This window comes from Stenella coeruleoalba (assembly GCF_951394435.1).
Source record: "Stenella coeruleoalba genome assembly, chromosome: 1".
In the NCBI taxonomy this organism is placed as follows: Eukaryota; Metazoa; Chordata; class Mammalia; order Artiodactyla; family Delphinidae; genus Stenella; species Stenella coeruleoalba.
This window is the reverse complement of record NC_137169.1, coordinates 154,526,355-154,544,106: the sequence shown is the minus strand read 5'-3', so window position 1 is coordinate 154,544,106 and position 17,752 is coordinate 154,526,355. Positions and strand designations below refer to the sequence as shown.

General features: G+C 39.9%; 1 protein-coding gene and 1 pseudogene across 2 annotated transcripts in view; one reads left to right on the top strand and one right to left on the bottom strand.

The window, feature by feature from the left end:
• The window catches only part of LOC307193287 (uncharacterized protein), a gene marked incomplete at its 5' end in the record, with an annotated part of 41,622 nt that extends 33,495 nt beyond the window's left edge, over positions 1 to 8,127 (top strand). Inside the window, one exon of the mRNA XM_079935024.1 lies at positions 5,798 to 8,127. The remainder of the gene's footprint in view (positions 1 to 5,797) is intronic.
• Positions 8,128 to 11,129: 3,002 nt separating this feature from the next.
• On the bottom strand, positions 11,130 to 16,893 carry LOC307176695 (ferritin light chain-like; annotated as a pseudogene). Its single transcript has 2 exons — positions 16,811 to 16,893; positions 11,130 to 11,684 (listed from the first exon to the last, which is right to left on the bottom strand). The product of its transcript is annotated as a ferritin light chain-like (transcript).
• Positions 16,894 to 17,752: the final 859 nt, after the last annotated feature.

The following is a 17,752-nucleotide window of genomic DNA, read 5'->3' as shown; positions in this document are numbered from 1 at the left end:
CATATGTGTGGGAAGCAGTCAGCCTTGAGAGCAGGCTAGGGACATGCCAGGCATGCGGCCGCTGCTCGAAGAGACTGTCCCTACTTGTTCCCCTCCTTGTTCCATTCCATGGGAGATAAATCACCAGGGCCCAGAAATCAGAAAGAATGTAAAATGAGACAAGCAAAGCTGTCTACCCCCTGCACATCCAGGTTATTTTTGATGATTCTGGGCTTATGGGTTTCCTCCCAGGGAAGTTAACCTTGAGCCGAGACAGTCTGTAGATAATGTAAACCACCATCTGGCAACCTTCCTTTTTCTAGTCTATATAATCTGCCACTGTAGCATAATAAAATGCCTTGCAACCATCAGTTGTCTTGGTCCTTCTGACCCCATTCATCGGTGCTACTTCAGTTCCTTACCCCTTCCCTTCTGACCCTGGGCGGTGAAATCCTCTTTCTCCGGCTGGTCCGCGGCAAGTGGCACTCGAACAGGAAGCGTGAAGGCAATTAAAAGAAAAAGAAAGTGCAGGTAAGAGAACCCTTATGCAAAATATGTGTGGCCACCAGTAAAAGTGAAACTAATAGAGGCATAAGGCAATAGTCAGAAGTAAAATAAGATGGGGCAAAAGGGCTCAAAGGAGTGTGAATTATTTGCTCAGGTTTTACTTTCCATGCTTAAAGCTCGGGGTAATAAAGTTTCTACCTTCACAGTTGACTGAATTTTTACAGCATATCCATGGTGTATCTCCCTGGTTTCCTGATGGCGGCTCTGTTGACATAGAAATCTGGCAGAAAGTTGGAGAAGATTTAAAAAATTATTATGAGGCTCGAGGGCCTACTCATACTCCTGTTGTTACATATAGTTTGTGGAATCTGATAAAAATATGTTTAGATTCTTCTCATGATAGTGTTGATTTAAATGTAAAGTCAGAAAAACATAAGCCTCTGGCAGAAGGAGAGACTGTAGTATCAGCTACTGTGTCGCCACTTCCTAAATTGAAAGAGCTAATTAATTTAAATATTTTAGATGAAGAGGAACATTTTGACTTAACAGATGAGGCTTTTAAACATAAAAGAGAGAAATATCCTGAGGATGATTTTCTAATGGCTATGATAGATAAATCAGTGAAAAAGCTGCAGGTTAATAAGGACTGTCTTCCTCAAAAATCTACATCTGTAAAAATGCTCAGTCCCTTGCAGCGCGCTGTACAAGGAGCAATAAAACGAGGAGAAGATCCTATTTTCTGTTGTCCCGTCATAGAAAGACCTGATCCTAATAATCCTCAACAAGCTACTAGGGAGCATCAGGCTCTCCCTTCTAAAGTTTTGAAAGATTGAAAATCTGCCTGTGCTCAATATGGGCCCACTGCTCCTTTTACTGCTGCTATGGTTGACAGGAGAAGCTCTTCCCCCCGCTGATTGGAAGTCTATTGCACGAGCTTGTTTAAATGGTGGAGATTATTTAATATGGAAGTTTGATTTTTATGAACGGGCTGCTGAACAAGCAGAAAAGAATGCTGCCCATAATATTGCAGTTGATTATCATATCCTGATTGGGGAAAGACAATATATTTCTTTACAAGATCAATTAACTTATCCCTTTGTTGCTTATCCTCAAATAAATCATTTGGCATTACAAGCCTGGAGGAAATGACCTTCTACACACAAAACTGAGGATCTTTCAACAATTAGACAGGGACCTGATGAACCATATGCTGATCTTGTAGATAGGTTGTCACAGGCGGTGGGGAGACTCATTGTGGACGGACTCACTGGTACAATTGTAGTTAAGCAGCTTGCTTTTGAGAATGCTAATAATGCGTCTCAGGCTGCGATTCGACCTTGGAGAAAACAGGGAACATTGGAGGATTATATTCGCCTTTGTGCAGACATTGGGCCTGCTTATATACAGGGTGCTGCTATGGCTGCAGCATTAACTAAAGTGGGGTTTAAAAACAATCAAAAGAAAACAAAGACTTGTTTTAAATGCGGAAAGGCAGGTCATTTTGCTAGAGAATGTAGATCTTTTAATTCTAACCCTAGTCCTTCCTTCCCTACTCAAAAACCTCCAGATGGTCAGAAAATCCCTGGTTTATGCCCTAAATGCAATAGGGGAAAACACTGGGCACAAGATTGTTGCTCAGTGGCCCACAACGATGGGACACCACTGTCAGGAAACTCCTCCCGGGGCCTTCCCCGGCCCCAACAAATAATAAGGGCAGTGTCTGTGTATCCTCCTCAATTATCAATCAGACGTTAACCAAAACAAAAACATACAATATCCTTGCTCTCCAGAGCAACACCAGGAAGCGCAGGACTGGAGCTCAGTACCTCCGCCTGCTATGTATTAACTCCTGAAATGGGTCCTCAGGCCCTCTCTATGGGCATCTATGGACCTTTACCCAAGGGTTTGATGGGACTATTATTGGGAAGAAGTAGTGTCACCATGAAAGGTTTAACTATTATACCAGGAGTCATAGATTCTGACTATGAAGGAGAAATAAAAGTCATGGCACAAACTATTAAAAACATAATAACTATTTCTTCTGGTGATAAAATTGCACAATTGCTACTTTTGCCCTTTGTACCTCATGGACAAATTTTACAACATCAAAAGAGAGAAACAAAGGCTTTGGGTCATCTAATGCTGCCTACTGGATTCAGAAGATAGGGAAAGAACGTCCAGAAATGAAATGAACCATTAATGGAAAGGTTTTTTCAGGTTTGTTAGACACTGGAGCTGACGTCTCTGTTATGACGCAGGTACACTGGCCTAAACATTGGCCCATTAGTCCTACTATTACAGAACTTCAAGGAATAGGACAAAGTTCTTCTCCTATGCAAAGCAGTCAGTTATTATTATGGCAAGATAGTGAGGGCCATTCAGGATACTTCCAGCCTTATGTTTTGCCTGGGCTGCCTTTAAACCTCTGGGGCCGAGATATATTAAAAGAAATGGGAGTATTACTTTATAGTCCAAATTCCCAAGTCTCTAATATGTTGTTGGATCAAGGATTTCTTCCCACAAAAGGGCTGGGAACAAATCAACAAGGAACTGTCTATCCTATTGATGTGAAAATAAAAAATGATAGACAAGGTTTGGGTTTTTCTTAGGGGCCTTGGATTCTCCTCCACTCACTGCTGATCCAATTACTTGGCTGACTGATGACCCTGTATGGGTGGACCAATGGCCCCTCACAAAGGAGAAATTAGAAGCTGCAGAACAATTAGTACTGGAACAATTAGGGCATTTAGAAATTTCCTGTAGTCCTTGGAATACTCCTATTTTTATTATCAAGAAAAAATCTGGAAAGTATAGGTTATTACAGGATCTAAGAGCTGTTAATAAAACTATGCTAACAATGGGAGCTCTTCAACCAGGCCTACCCTCTCCAACAGCCATACCACACAATTATCACCTTTTAGTTATAGATTTAAAAGATTGTTTTTTCACTATTCCTTTGTTTCCTGAAGATAGAAAACATTTTGCTTTTAGCTTGCCTTCCTTAAATTTTAAGGAACCCATGAGGAGATTTCAATGGAAAGTATTGCCTCAGGGCATGGCAAATAGTCCTACGTTATGCCAAAAATATGTGGCTCAGGCCTTGACTCCTGTGAGAAAAAGGTTTCCATCGTTATATCTCATACATTATATGGATGATATACTTTTAGCCACTGATAATATTTCTTTATTAGAGACTGCTTTTCAATTCTTACAACAGTCCTTACAATCATTTGGCTTGGTCATTGCCTCAAAAAAAATTCAAAGACAATCTCCATTTTTATATTTGGGGAAATATATTGATAACACTACTATTAGGCCTCAAAACCTGCAAATTCGAGTTGATAATTTAAAAACATTAAATGATTTTCAAAAATTACTTGGAGATATTAATTGGCTAAGGCCTTCCTTAAAACTTACTACTGCTCAATTACAGCCTTTGTTTGATATTCTTAAAGGTGACTCAGATCCTTCTTCTTCACGCTCTATGACTCCAGAAGGGTTTCAAGCTTTACAAATAGTCAATAGATCTATCAGTTCTACACAATTAACTAGAATTCATACTCACCTTCCAATTTTCTTAATAATTTGTCCAACTCCTCATGTGCCTACTGCCGTCTTATGGCAAACTGTTGGAATTATTGAATAGATTCATATGAAAACTACACCCTCTAAAGTTATTAACCCTTATTATGAACTTATTAGTAATTTAATAATGCAAGGTAGAACTAGATGCTTACAACCTATAAGTATAGAACCTTCTCAAATTATTATCCCTTATTCAGTTAGTCAACAAAATTGGCTTTTTCAACATAGTAATGAATGGGGTCTTGCTCTTGCAGGATTTTCAGGTACCTTGGAATGCCATTACCCTGCTGATAAATTGATCCAGTTCAGCAAACTTAACTCATATCTTTCCTTCTATAATTAGGCAACAGCCTGTTCCTCATGTACCTTTGGTTTTTACAGACGGTTCTTCTTCAAGAGTGGCTATTGTAATCTTTGATGACGGAACAAAACTCATTAAAGAAACTTCCTTGACTTCAGCTTAACGTGTTGAACTGTTTGCTGTCATTATGGCTTTTAAACATTTGCCTTCTATATCTTTTAATTTGTTTTCTGATAGTAAATATCTTATTAGCTTATTATTTCTTCTGGAGACTGCGACCATAGGACATAATAATGACCCTGAATTATCATCCTCTTTTCGTTTGCTTCAACAGCTTATTCGTTCCCACGATGGTTCTGTTGCAGGTCTGTATATCCGTGCTCATTCTAACTTGCCTGGTCCATTGGCTAAACTTAATGCGACTGCAGATGTTTTAACTCGATCTAAATGTGATCTTTATCCTGTACATTTTCCTCCCAAGAATAGAGTTGAAGTTACTCCTCCTTCTCAATCTCTTTTCCCTAAAGCAGGACATGTCCCAATTTACCGTACTCCTCCTTTCCATTTGTCATGCTGTCAAGAATGGCTAATGTACTGCATTCATTATCTTCATACTGTTGATACTCATGGTCCATGTCCTGGACACCCTCATATTATGGTAAGTTATGATCAGACTGCTTCACAAGCAGCACAGCAATTGCACGCTTTACACCATCAGTCGGCGGCTACATTACACACACAATTTTCCCTTACTCGTGAAGCCGCCTGACAAATTGTTAAGCAATGCCCACAATGCTTACCTCACCTTCCTGTTCCACATTATGTTGCTAATCCTCGTGGATTATTACCTAGACATTTATGGCAAATGGATGTTACTCATATCCCGTCTTTTGGGAAATTACAGTTTGTTCATGTCACTATCGATACTTATTCTGGTTTCCTCTGTGCTACAGCACAGACCAGAGAAGCTACTAAACATGTTATCACTCGTTTATTACACTGTTTTGCTTTCATGAACCTTCCCAAAATTATTAAAACAGATAATGGGCCCGCTTACTCTAGTGCTGCTTTTGCAACATTTTGTAATTCATTACAAATTACCCATATTACAGGCATTCCATATAACCCTCAAGGACAAGGTATTATAGAACGTGCAAATAGATCTTTAAATCTAACTATTGAAGAAATAAAAAGGGGGGAATTGTATAGAACAACACCACATAACCTTATAAATCATGTTCTGTTTATTTTAAATTTTCTCACTGTTGACAAATTTGGCTGCTCTGCAGGGGAAAGGTTGGTGGCTGAGCCAAGATTGGCTTCTCAATCTCCGGAGATCCTCTGGAAAGATCCGTTAACCAGCACTTGGCGTGGTCCTGATCCTGTGTTGATTTGGGGACGTGGTCACGTGTGTATCTTTCCCAGATCAGCGCCTGGACCTCGCTGGCTTCCTGAGCACTTAGTCAAGCAAATAGATGACTCACCACAGCTCACAACTAGTTCAGAAGATGAAGAAGCTCTGCATCTCTCCCGAAAATTTGACAGTGTTGATTCAGAAAGAGAAGAAGAAGAGGAGACCACTTGCCAGGACGACTCAAAGGAGTGATGTTCCAACTTGGGGACAAATTAAACAATTGGTTTCACTAGCTCAAGAGTTAGTGAAACAACAGAATAATCCTGTTACACCTGTAACTTTATTTTTGGCTATGTTGGCAACCATTTCATGTGTTCCCTCTGTTAATGCAGCAACTTACTGGACCTATGTACCTGATCCTCCACCATTACAACCCATATCTTGGTCTGAAGCAGAGTTTCCTGTATTTTACAATGATAACTGTTTATGGGCCTCTTATTGGGAATATAAAACAAATCAATATGTCTGTAAATTATACTAACTGGTTTAGTACCCAACCTGTCTGTCTTAGCCCATTGAATCTGGAAACTGGATGTGTAAAGGCTATTAGTTATGAGCATACAGATGTTTATGAGGGAACGGATCAATCAATTAGTTTGTCAGGCTCTCCAGGCATCCTTCGTTTTACAGGAACCAACATTACTCTTATATGCCCGGCTACCAGCTGACGAGAGGATCTTAAGGATACCGTCATTTGGTATAAAATGGGCAACCTATTAATATTAGAGGTCAAATCTCATACGCCTCACCACTTAGGGATTCTGCTATTACTATAGCCAAGGTTACAGGTGAAGATTCAGGAAATTATTTCTGTATGAAGTGTTTACTTGGAGGACAAGGGTTACTTATAGCTGGACATAAGGTTACTATTCTTAACAGAAAATCAAAAAATCAATTTCCTCCTTTTATGACCGTTAACTTTCCTGGATCCACTTTTGAACGTTGCAATGCATCTTGGAATAATAACCAAATATGGTGTACTATAGATTATACCAAGAGGTCAATTCTTTTTTTTTTTTTTTTAAGAGGTCAATTCTTATCTCTTCTATTCCCATCATAGATAGGTTTATCACATTTCAAAAGAACTGGGGTATATGGAAACTAGCTCTAACTTATTCCAATACACCTGTTATAACTTGTGCTGTTTGGTTCTATTAACATTGGTAATTCTTCCAAAGGAGGATATAATATTAGCTGTGTTAATTGTATTTTTAGCAGTTGTATGTTCCCTTCTGCAGGAATGCAATCTGTGCTTATACTAAAGCAACCCATATATGTTATGGTGCCTGTACATCTGAGAGAACCTTGGTATGAAGATACTGGAGTACAGGCATGGGTGGAACTCTCTAAAGCCTTGCAGAGAAGGAGACGCTTTCTTGGGTGGCTAATAGTAAGTTTACTTGCCTCGGCTGCTCTGTCTGCTACCGCGGCTACTGCCGGTCTTGCTCTTTCACAGAGTATTAATCATGCTCACTTTGCTAATCAGTTATCTCAAAATACCAGTCTTGCTTTATCTTTACAAAGTCACATAGATTTACAGATTAGTAACAAGTTAGATGAATTTAAAAACGCAATTTTGGGGATTGGAGATCAGATGGCAGCATTAAAATTGAGGATGCGTTTAGCTTGTCATGCAACGTATACATGGATTTGTGTTACTCCTTAAAAGTACGATGACTGTATTTGGGAATGGGAAAAAGTAAAAATGCATCTGCTGAGTGTTTGGTCAGATAATAATATTAGCCTTGATCTTAAGAAATTAAATGCTGAAATTCAGGATATACAAAATGCACATCTTGATTTTATTTCACCAGAAGATGTAATTCAAACTTTACTGGATCATTTAAAGTGGTTAAACCCTCAGTCTTGGATTACTGGAAGGTTGTCAGGATTTATTACCCTGGCCATAATTTGCCTATTGTTGATAATAATCTTCTCATGTCTGTTTCATATCCTCATGCAACAGTATACTACTCTAGGCACTAAACTACATGGAATTATTTTGCAGCAAAAGTTAAAAAATAAAAAAGGGGGACCTGTGGGAAGCAGTCAGCCTTGAGAGCAGGCTACAGACATGCCAGGCATGCGGCCGCTGCTCAAAGAGACTGTCCCTACTTGTTCCCCTCCTTGTTCCATTCCATGGGAGATAAATCACCAGGGCCCAGAAATCAGAAAGAATGTAAAATGAGACAAGCAAAGCTGTCTACCCCTGCACATGCAGGTTATTTTTGATGATTCTGGGTTTATGGGTTTCCTCCCAGGGAAGTTAACCTTGAGCCGAGACAGTCTGTAGATAATGTAAACCACCATCTGGCAACCTTCCTTCTTCTAGTCTATATAATCTGCCACTGTAGCATAATAAAATTTGCCTTGCAACCCTCAGTTGTCTTGGTCCTTCTGACCCCATTCATCGGTGCTACTTCAGTTCCTTACCCCTTCCCTTCTGACCCTGGGCGGTGAAATCCTCTTTCTCCGGCTGGTCTGCGGCACACATGAATATATGTTTTTGTCTTGCTGTACTGCACATATGCTGTCTAGTAACAGATATATTGTCTGCTAGTAGTGTTCTAGATTATGTCTTTCCAAAGCGCTGAGGCAGTGCACCTATTCTGTAGTTGCAGCTGATGCCTGAATGTATCCTAGCTGACAAATTATTGATTAATAAGAACTTGAATTTCTGAAAGATTTGTACTGTTAACCAAAATCTGAGCAAGGAGTCTCAAATGTAATTCTTAGCCAGAATTACATGTTAATGAACCATTTAACAGTGTAAATCAAGGAACATCAGTGTAAGGATTTCTTTTAATTTATTTTTTACCTGCTTGAAATATCAGTTAAAGTTTGCCAGCTTGGTTGCAGATGAACGGACGTTTGAAGTTCACCAAACTACTTAATGTGGAATAGGATAATAGACTTCCAGCGCCCTCAAGGCTGTGACCTTGCAGCCATTTTACATAGCACATCCTCCTCCTATAGGGATGAACCTTTCCCTGGCCCAAAAAGTAGCAGCTCTGTTGAAGCTTTGCTTATTGTAACAGGCTTTTGTTTCCAGGTTACATGTCTGTGGAAGACTTAATTCTGAATAGAGATATAGATATTACTGGAAACTAATTGTTTTTTCTATTATACTCTGCTTTATCAAAGAAGTAAAACATTTAAATTGTGCTACAGAAATTAAAATGTTGTCTTGCAATCTTTAAACAATAAATGAATGAATTGCCCTTAAAAAAAAAGAATTAAGCAGTTAAGCTGTTGGTCCCACATCAGACAAATTATCCTTATACCTCCTGTCAATATTGTTAAGAGAGACTGTTATTTTATTAATCCTTATGATCCCGTGATTCTTTCTTTCATGTTTCAGGGCACAGCAGGTGAGAGAGTGGATTTGTTAAGCTGGGTGGGTTTATCCTTCTTTTATGCGTTCATTCAATTTTATGTACACTTACTTATTGTACACACAGGGCAATAGAAGCCGCTAAAGCAATCATTGCTATTCTGCAAAACAACAAGGCACAGAAGCAGATGTCTTATTTCTGAGATTTCTCCCCCCAGGATTATTATGATTAAAGATCCTTTCCCCCCACTCCCTGGAGAGGACAAGGGGCTGCTCGGTGGAGGTTTTTTAATGACTTGGGGAAAGGCTCAAATATCCCCCCATTATGGTAATCCACCCCAGGGGCAAACCACACAAGAATATTATGTATTTTATTTTTCTATCCTTGCAAAGGTAATACTCAGCTCATTAGAATATGAAAACTATACTGTCAAATTTCAGAATTACATGGATGAAGAAAATCACCAAAGTGGCATCATATCATGTGTGTTATAGTTGTATTTACTATATTGACTATATTAACTATGTTGTGTTAACAATATATTGTATAACTATATATTGAAAAGGCAAAATGCTGTAACTTATTTCAGAGAAAATAATTATGTTGGCAAACCCCAAATTGTACATTGTAGACAGGTCCTAGGAAAAGAAGATTTAATTCATAGTGGACAAGAGGTTAGCTTCTGTTTTCAGCCATGTGCTATTTCAAGAATTAAACGTCATGAATAATACAGGATATAAGAGGAATAGTCTAAAGACGGAAAAGCACATTTTGATTAGGAAAGAGAATTTAAGGCTTAAGTCATTTTTTTTTAAGGAAAACTGCCTTATTACTATGAGATAAGAAAATTGTTTCCTTCTTTTCTTCCTTGCTTTCTTCTTCTTTTTTTTAACCTTTTTAATTTTGGATATTTGACCTCTAAGCTGAGATGACTGAAAATGCCTCCTCTGGGCGTCAACCTTTTTGAAAGACTTTTTCCCCCTCCCTAAGGGCTGTTTGTCTCTTGGAGGCATTGTCTACATTACTCACCAAGAGGCAAGCATTGGTCCTTGCGCTAAATGCTGACATCTCCTGATAAGAGGGAAGCTGCAAAGTAGAAGAAGGTCAATATGTTGATATTGGTCTCAAGCACATTGATGTACATTTGTGTATTGGGGAAGGGGAGTGAAGCTTGACAGTGGGCCAGTGGGGAGGGGTAAATATTTTGTGATGCTGTCTACCTATGGGCTTATAAAGTTTACAGCTGCATTAGGAGGACAAGCATTACCATTAGCATGAAAAGTAGGGCAGACCTCAGTTGCAAAAGCTTCTAGCCATACAGATAGGGCAATACGTAAATGATACACCTTATTGCATTCACCTATTCACCCTCCCCTGTTCACACTAATTGGAAATTTCAATCCATTTCAGAGAAGTAACACAACTATCAGTCATTTTCCCTGGCACGAATCTTCCAGGAGGAAGAAAATGGAATACACCTAGCAACAGAGCTCACGCACTAGTCCATGTGTCTTAGATTTAATATCTCATCACTAGCTGGATTGAAGCCAAGAGGTGGTTCACAAAGTTGCTGCACATTAGAATCACCTGGGGAACTCTGCGACCTCCCCGTGCCCAGGCTCCTCCCTAGACCTACTGAATCAAAATCTCTGGGGCTGGGACCCAGACAACAATGTTTCTCTTAAAAGCTCTTTAGGTAATTCAAATGAGCAGCAAAGCTTGAGAACCAGCCCAATAACGGGAACAAACTTATTTCACACAGATAAAGTGGGGCAATTCATATGTTAAAAGAACATGAATATATATATATATGTATATATATATATACATATATATATATTTCTTCTTTTCTCTTTATTCTGTTTGTGTTTCAAATAGGCTTTTTGTTTTTCTTCTGCAAAAAGCGTTATTGTTTCCATTTGGTCCAAGGCTTGGGAGAGGGTTCCAGGGCAGTTACAAAGCTGCCTAGTGGCTGCAGAGCGGGGCATCAGGCAGAAGCTCTGACGCCAGAGGGGCTCCTCAGAGGCCGCTGGACTTCAGAGACTCCTGTTTGTGCTCGAGGGTGAGCCTTTCAAAGAGATACTCGCCCAGCACAGCCTGCGGACCAGCCAGCCTGCAGAGGTTGGTCAGGTGGTCACCCATCTTCTTGATGAGTTTTACCTGCTCCTCCAGGAAGTGGCTCTCCAGGAAGTCACAGAGGTGGGAGTCTCCGCGGGCGGAACCCAGGGTGCGCAGATCCGATAGTGCCTGGTTCAGGTCTTTCTCCCTAAGAATGGCGGCTTCCACAGCGTCCTGGGTTTTTACCCCACTCATCTTGAGAAGGCTTCCGCGCATCCTGGAAGAGGGCGCGGCCACAGCACTGGTTTTGCATTTTCAAGAGACGCTGGGCGCCCTCACACTTCTCCTCAGCCAGTTGGCGAAAAATGTGGCCCACACTGTCCAGAGTCCCATTGTTGCTGTCGAAATAGAAGCTCAGAGAGAGGTAAGTGTCCCCAGATGCATGTTAAACAGGCGGTGGACGGCGGCCTCCACCTCGATGGAATAATTCTGAAGAACCTGGGAACTCGTGGTTGATCAGTGATAAGGAACTAAGCTCAAAAACCGGTGTTGGCCTGTCCTGGAGGCTGAGGATAGCTGAGTGGCTGATTCCAAAGGTTGCGACAGGAAGAAAGGTTGGAGGGTGGTCGGGGGCTGGAGCAAGGAGTGTCCCTGGGTCTGTTCATTCCAAACACTGTTGAAGCAAAGACAGAACTGCAGGACTGCTGAGCGCACTGCCTCAAATAGGCTTTGATATAAATGAACAAGAAGTCCAAGCAAGGACAAAACTTACCCTTCCCCCCACCAAAATAGCTGGCGATACTAGAATCTAGACCTGGGAAGGGATTCTTCCATTACTTTCTTAACATTCCAAGCCACTAGAGCAGTGGTTCTCAACGTATGGTCACCTTGTAACCGAACCCTATGGGGCCTTCCTAGGACAGACCCATCGCCCATATCCTCTGCTGTAGTTCCTCTCTGAAGTACTCAGATAATAGTATCTCAGGCATGTTTCTTGAGTTTTAAGATGCTAAAAACCACCACCCAATGGAAGAAATTAACTCCTTGATGATCGTGAGCACATAGCGCCCAGACCTTCTGGCACCTAAGGATGGATAATGTTACCTGCCCTGTGGCCTCAACATCAACCAGTCACAGGATTGTGCACGAGCTGATCACATTCCCTGGGACGTCCCTCCCTCACCTGGCCTTTAAAAATGCTTTGCTGAAATCCTTTGGAGATTTCAGGGTGTTTTGGAACACGGGCCACCCCTCTCCTTGCTTGATCCTGCAATAAACCTTTTTCTGCTCCAGACTCCAACCTTTAGGTTTGTTTGGCCTCACTGTGCTTCAGACACATGAACCTGCATTCGGTAACAACCTGACCAGCTTTACCAGCATCCTCTGATAATGTGTCAGATATTCAAGTTTTAGGGCCCTGTCCCAGCCCTATGGAATCAGCAACTCTGGTGGGGCTCAGTGATCTCTGTTATAACAGGCCCTCCAGATGATTTTTATTCACCTTAAAGTTTGAAAATATCTGCATTGTCAGCTGGCCAAAGCATCCACCAGCAGGTGAAGGGGAGTGGCGCCTGGAAAAGATAGGGACCAGCCAAGGCAAGTACAGCAGCATTTGCCGTGGTAGTAATGGAGAATGCCTTTTCTCCACTGGTTGGCACAGACTAGGATCTGGGAGCAGTGGCAGGGTTATTTAGGATGCTTTACATTTCAGTGTAGACTGACCGCTGTCCTGGTTTGCCAGGGGCTTCCCCTGTGTGAGCACTTAAAATCTCATCCTGGCAAACCCCTTAGCCCTGGGTTTGAAAAACTTAGGGAATAACATGAAATGTAGGGGAAACATGATCTAGGTTTTGGGCAAGTCACAAGTGCTAATTAAAGCTAAGCAAGTATGGACAACATCTAGCGTTCTTTAGCCCTTTGCGGGGAGGTAAATCTGATTGGGTGAAAGGACTTATTGTTAAGAGATCTTTGTAGAAACATCCCCTTCTGCTTAGTCCACTGGTTCTCAGTTCTGGCTAGACATTGGCATCGTCTGAGGAGATTTAAAATGATTTTATTGGTCTAGGATGACCAACCGTCAGTGTGAGGGTTTTTTAAAAGTGCTTCAGATGATTCTAATGCGCAACCAAATTTAGGTGCCACTGCTTAAGCTTTTGAACCGCTGCTACATATTTTCACCTCATCTTCCTATGAGAATATCCAACTGTAGTTGAGGTTTGTTTTTTTTTCTTTTTCTTTTTTTAACTGTCTTATTATAAGATTAACTGTCTTAAATAAGGTTGAAGGTACAGAAAATCTTGCTAGTCCATCTGGTATAGCTGGATACTTAGAATAATATCGTTAAGATATATACCATTTAAATATTGTGACTGGCCTTTTTTTTTGAAATTAACATATGCATTGAATTAGTATGATCTCTTTTGAGGTCGTCATGTTGGGGAGCTATACCTCTAATCTGCTGCCATTGCTAAATATCTGGACACCTCTTATTAGGAATTGCTTTTAAAAATCTTTAGGGATTAAAACCAAGATTGCTGTATTATTTTTACTGGGACCACAAAAACCTCACAGAGTTCCCCCGCTGTACCTTCTACCCCCCTCTAACCCTTGCAACTTCTAATCTGTTCTCCATCTCCACAGTTTTGTTATTTTAAGAATAATATGTAAACATAATCATGAATTACTTAATCTTCGGAGATTGGCTTTTCAAAATTTTTCCCTCGGCATCATTCCCCTGAAGTTCATTTCAATTTTTGCATATATTAATAATTTGTTCCTTTTTGTTGCTCGGTAGTATTCTATCATAAGATTTTATCACAATTTGTTTCAACATTCATCCACTGAAAGACATTTGGGTAGTTGCCAGTTTTTGGCTATTATAAATAAAACTGCTATGAACATTTATGTGTAAGTTTCTGTGGGAACTTAATTAAGTTTTTGTTTCTTTTGGATAAATGCTCAAGAGTACAATTACTGCATTGTAGGGTGAATCTACTTTTAGGATTAAAAGAGACTGTCAAGCTGTTTCTCAGAGTGGCTAAACCATTTTATTTTCCCACCAGTGATGTGATATAATTTTTCTACGTACTCACCAGCATTTGATGTTGTCACTATACTTTAATTTTAGTTGTTCTCTGACATCTCATTATGGTCTTAATTTGCTTTTCCCTAATGGCTAATGATGTTGAGCATCTTTTCATGTGCTTCTTTGCCATGTGTATATTCTCTTCCATGAAATGTCTGTTCCTGTCTTCTGCCTATTTTCTAGTTGGATTTTTTTAAGTTGTTTGGAGAGTTCTTTGTATATTATAGATACAAGTCATTTGTCTCATATGGGATTTTCAAATATGTTTTCTCACTGTGTAATTTGAGTTTTCATCCACTTAAAAGGATCTTCTATGAAGCATTTTTAACTCGTTTTGATGAGATCCAATTTATCAGTTTTTGCTTTTATTGATCATACTTTTGGTGTCAAGTCTAAGAATTATTCCCCTAGTTCTAGATGCCAAACATTTTCTCCTATTTGTTTTTCTAAAAATGTCCTGCTTTTATATTTAAGATTATGATCCACTTTGATTTAATTTTTGTGTAAGGTGTGGAGGTTAAGGTTCATTTTTTGTTTGTTTTTGTCGAGGGATGTCCAACTGTTTCAGTACCATTTTTTGAAAAGTCTATTCTTCCTTGATAGCTTTTGCACTGCTGTCAAAAACAAGTTAAATGTATTTATGTCAGTCTATTTCTGGGTTCTCTATTCCATTCCATTGATCTATGTATCTACCCTCCATCATTACTGCAAAATCTTGAAGGGTAGATTAATTCCTCCCATTTTAATCTTCCTTTACAAATTGTTTTAGCTATTATTCAGCCTCTTCTTACCACATAAATCTTAGAATAAGCTTGTCTATATCCACAAAAACCTTGAGGGCATTTTAAGAGTAATTGTGTTAAGCTTCTTGTCTTGGGGAGAATTGACATCTTTATTATGTTGTGTTTTCTAATCCATGAACAAGGTATGTCTCCCTATTTGTTTGGGACTTTTTAATTTTTCTTCATCAGCATTTTGTAATTTTCAGTATAGAGGTCCTATAAATGTCTTATTGGGCTTATATTTAAGTATTTATTTAAGTCAGTTGTAAATGGCATCACATATTTTTATTTAAGCTTCTACACATTTGTTATTAATATATAATTTGATAAAATTGTGTTGATCTTGTACTCTAAATCATTTACAAACTAATATTATTTCTCAAGCTTTTTGTGGATTCCTTGGTATTTTCTCCATTTAGATTATCATCTCATCTTCAGATACAACTTTACTTCTCCTTATGCAATATAATAGGATATATTACTATTCAACATTCAGTAGGATATGTTCCTTCCTATTCAACATAGTAGGAATAGTCCTTTTATCTTTTAAATAAACTTTTTAAAACTTTAACTTTTAAATTTACTATCTTCTAGGTATCAAAATAGTTCAGATAAGTCATATTTCTCAGTAAAAGGTGACAAAACTATGGCTTAGGTGGTGAATTTTCCATGTCAATTTGTCTGGGCCACCATGCCCAGTTATTTGGTCAAATATTATTCTGGATATTTCTGTGATGGTGTTTTTGTGTTTTTTTAAATTTTTATGTTTTATTTATATTTTTGGCTGCATTGGGTCTTCGTTGCTGCACGTGGGCTTTCTCTATTTGCAGCAAGCGAGGACTACTCTTTGTTGTGGTGCACGGGCTTCTCATTGCGGTGGCTTCTCATTGCAGAGCATGGGCTCTAGGTGCACGGGCTCAGCAGCTGTGGTGCACAGGCTTAGTTGCTCCATGGCGTGTGAGATCTTCCCAGACTAGGGCTCAAACCTGTGTCCTCTGCATTGACAGGCGGATTCTTAACCACTGTGCCACCAGGGTAGTCCCTGTGATGGTGTTTTTGGATGAAATTCATATTTAAATTGGTGGCGGACTTTGAGTAAAGCAGATTATCCTCCATAATATGCATGGGCCTCATCCAATCAGTTGAAGCTCTTAATAAAACAAAGACTGACCTCCCTGTCGCAAAAAGGAATTCTGCCAGAAGACTTACAGAAATTGAACTGCAAGTCTTCCTAGAGTCTCTAGACAGGCTAACCTGCAGATTTTGAGTTTACCAAGCCTCTATTATTGTGTGAACCAATTGTTTAAAATCTCTCTCTCTCTTTCTCTATCTTTATATAGATATGGATATAGATCTAGGCATCAATATCGATATCTAGATCTATATCTATCAGTATATATGGGCACATTGTATACACATGCTGTTGGTTCTGTTTTTCTGGAGAACCTTGACTAATACAGTGGCCCATATAAATAAAAGGATGAACCCAAGTTCACCCAGGTAGAAAGTAGTACAATGAGAACTGGAACTTAAGGCCTCATGACTCATTCAGCTGTGAACACTGACCCAGAACTGGCGTCCGCACACTCTGGCCCACTGATCAGATCTCGCTTGACTCCTGGTTTTGTACATAACGTTTTGCTTGAACACAGCCGCACTCATTCATTAACGTATTGTGCATGGCTGTTTCTGTGCTACAGCAGCAGATGGGCAGTTGCAACAGAGACGTATGGTACAGAAAATCCAAAATATTTACTATCTGACCCTGTACAGAAAAGATCTGCTGACGCTTGCTCTAGGATGCCATCTGATTTCTGATAGCACCGAGGAGAATAATTCATGCACATTGGGATAGATTGTTAATCTCATGTCCTCCTTAGGTCAAAGATCTCTTAAATGCTCACCCTTGCAATAGCCAGCTTGGGGAGCACTGTCTGAGGATGCAGAAATATTTCTTGCCAGATCTTTCCAATCCACACTGCTCCCTGACTATGGTTCTTAAATCCTAATTTTTAAAAAATTTTTTATTGGAGTATAGTTGATTTACAGTGTTGTGTTAGTTTCAGGTGTACAGCAAAGTGAATCAGTTATACATATACATATATCCACTTTTTTTTTTCTTTTTTCGGTACGCGGGCCTCTCACTGTTGTGGCCTCTCCTGTTGTGGAGCACAGGCTCTGGACGCGCAGGCTCAGTGGCCATGGCTCATGGGCCCAGCCGCTCCGCGGCATGTGGGATCTTCCCAGACCAGGGCACAAACCCGTGTCCCCTGCATCGGCAGGCAGACTCTCAACCACTGCACCACCAGGGAAGCCCCAATTTTATTTTTTTTAGAGTCTTTTCCAAATAGCCCATTACAGAGTATTGAGTGGAGTTCCCTGTGCTAATAAGAAGAGCAGGTTCTTATTAGTTATCTATTTTATGTGTAGTAGTGTGTATATTTCAGTCCCAATCTCCCAAGTTAGCCTCCCCGCCACAATCTCCTGGTAACCCTAAATTTGTTTTCTACGTCCGTGCCTCTACTTCTAAAACCTGTCTATTTTAACCAACTACCACTCATTGCTTACTGTCTCTGGCTTCATGTACTTGATAATAAATCTACTTCTTTTTCTGTCCTGGATGACATGGTCCAAGGACTGAGATTGCGGCGAGCCGCTTCCGACCAGCAGAATAACGAGCCGCCACACGCAAGATTCTTCTCGTAT